This window comes from Ascaphus truei, unplaced genomic scaffold, assembly GCF_040206685.1.
Source record: "Ascaphus truei isolate aAscTru1 unplaced genomic scaffold, aAscTru1.hap1 HAP1_SCAFFOLD_796, whole genome shotgun sequence".
Taxonomy (NCBI): domain Eukaryota; kingdom Metazoa; phylum Chordata; class Amphibia; order Anura; family Ascaphidae; genus Ascaphus; species Ascaphus truei.
In genome coordinates, this window is record NW_027457131.1 from 122,184 (window position 1) to 125,437 (window position 3,254).

A 3,254-nucleotide genomic window follows, 5' to 3' on the forward strand; every position below is an offset into this window, starting at 1 on the left:
TCAGTGTCATACGCTCATTTAGGAAGAGCAAAAAAGCACCAACATAGTTTACTGAAAGCCTTAGCCTATGAACAAGTGAAATTCACGAAGCCAATTGACATCAGTGATCAAAAGAATACCTACAGTAGATTACCGTATATTGATAAACATTTGAAACCTTTATCGGTGCTTGGTACACAAAGTTCAGCTCGTGCTTATAAGGAAGTTCGGGTAGCAGAGTTGTAGTAACTATACTGGTTGTGGAGAATTGTAGATACGTTGCGGTACCTGAACATGCGAGTTGTACATTTATCATCTTTATAGCACTATGGGTGAATAAGGAGCAATAAGATTAGCAGGTGGTACTTATTCACATAACCCATAGTGCTATAAAGATAGAAAGACCATGCTCACTGTTAGGAAGAATATCACTACCTAATATCAAGAGATTTCCCCCTCATATAGGAAAAAATGGCGTTCGATGACAGATGAGAACCACTTAGCCCACCATGTATGTCCATCTGCTGTAACACCTCGGACCCTCGGCTTCCTTTCGTATTGAAGGAAAGCCCGGTGTCTGTCCCAGGCATGGTGGAACTCCCTTACTGTATTCGCCCTCTGCCACGTCTGTTGGGAGCTATTCCTGGAAGCGACCCCCTTTTCCATGAAGACGTACTTCCTCACATTTCCGGAGCCTGCCACCACCGAGCTACAGAGCATGGTCTCTTATTCTAGCACTCCTCTCTCTCTCTGAAACATGCTTCCTTTTTGTACTTTGTTGAATCCCTTTATATATTTGAAAGTGTCTATCATATCCCCCCTCTCCCAACGCTCCAACCAGCTGTGCGTTATTTCCTAATTAGTTATATACTGTGGGCCATGCACCATTTCAGCAGCCTTCTTTGTACGTACAATGCCCCCAGAGCTGAAGACTGTACTCTAGCAGAGGTCTTCCCAATGATCAATAAGGTGATATCACTACCTCTCCCTTTGTTCTGCTAATAAGTCCCCCACCGCAACCTAGCATCCTGCTGGTTTTCCCCACTGCTTGCCTACTTTACGTCAGCTGAAATAATGACCTCCATACAGTATCTCTTTCCTCCATAATAGTTGCAGCAATTAATCCTGTATTCTGCCTTTGGACTTTTGTGACCAACACATTTTGGTTGTCCTCCAATTTACCGAAATAAAGAATTATTTTCTTCACCCCGCTTCCATCTCCCTGGAGCGTCAATCCCATTGCAGATCTTTGGGTCATCTACAAAAAGGCACACTTCTCCTTCCATTTGTCATGTCATTAATAAAAGATACTATATTAAAAGAGCACCCACACAGGACATCCCAGGATAGAGCACCCACACAGGACATCCGAGTATAGAGCACCCACACAGGACATCCCAGGATAGAGCACCCACACAGGACATCCCACGATAGAGCACCCACACAGGACATCCCAGGATAGAGCACCCACACAGGACATCTCAGGATAGAGCACCCACACAGGACATCCCAGGATAGAGCACCCACACAGGACATCCGAGTATAGAGCACCCACACAGGACATCCCAGGATAGAGCACCCACACAGGACATCCCAGGATAGAGCACCCACACAGGACATCCGAGTATAGAGCACCCACACAGGACATCCCAGGATAGAGCACCCACACAGGACATCCCAGGATAGAGCACCCACACAGGACATCTCAGGATAGAGCACCCACACAGGACATCCCAGGATAGAGCACCCACACAGGACATCCCAGTATAGAGCACCCACGCAGGACACCCCAGTATAGAGCACCCACGCAGGACACCCCAGTATAGAGCACCCACGCAGGACATCCCAGGATAGAGCACCTACACAGGACATCCCAGGATAGAGCACCCATGCAGGACATCCCAGGATAGAGCACCCACACAGGACATCCCAGGATAGAGCACCCACACAGGACATCCGAGTATAGAGCACCCACACAGGACATCCCAGGATAGAGCACCCACGCAGGACATCCCAGGATAGAGCACCCACGCAGGACACCCCAGGATAGAGCACCCACACAGGACATCCCAGTATAGAGCACCCACACAGGACATCCCAGGATAGAGCACAGACACAGGACATCCCAGGATAGAGCACCCACGCAGGACACCCCAGGATAGAGCACCCACACAGGACATCCCAGTATAGAGCACCCACACAGGACATCCCAGGATAGAGCACCCACGCAGGACACCCCAGGATAGAGCACCCACACAGGACATCCCAGGATAGAGCACCCACACAGGACATCCCAGAATAGGGCACCCACACAGGACATCCCAGGATAGAGCACCCACACAGGACATCCCAGGATAGAGCACCCACACAGGACATCCCAGAATAGGGCACCCACACAGGACATCCCAGGATAGAGCACCCACACAGGACATCCCAGGATAGAGCACCCACACAGGACATCCCAGAATAGGGCACCCACACAGGACATCCCAGGATAGAGCACCCACACAGGACATCCCAGGATAGAGCACCCACACAGGACATCCCAGGATAGAGCACCCACACAGGACATCCCAGGATAGAGCACCCACACAGGACATCCCAGGATAGAGCACCCACACAGGACATCCCAGGATAGAGCACCCACACAGGACATCCCAGGATAGAGCACCCACACAGGACATCCCAGTATAGAGCACCCACGCAGGACACCCCAGTAATAGAGCACCCACGCAGGACATCCCAGGATAGAGCACCCACACAGGACATCCCAGGATAGAGCACCCACGCAGGACATCCCAGGATAGAGCACCCACACAGGACATCCCAGGATAGAGCACCCACGCAGAACATCCCAGGATAGAGCACCCACACAGGACATCCGAGTATAGAGCACCCACACAGGACATCCGAGTATAGAGCACCCACACAGGACACCCCAGGATAGAGCACCCACACAGGACACCCCAGGATAGAGCACCCACACAGGACATCCCAGGATAGAGCACCCACACAGGACATCCCAGGATAGAGCACCCACACAGGACATCCCAGGATAGGGCACCCACACAGGACATCCCAGGATAGAGCACCCACACAGGACATCCCAGGATAGCCATTGGAATTCCCCCCAAGAATTGCTCTTGATATCACAGGTCCAATATGGCAACTCTCCCGGATGTCACAGGAGAGACCCCTGAGGATGGCAAAGCCCCTCTCTACAGTGTATTCAGATGCAGAGGGGACACTGATGCAGGGAGGAATTATTTACATGC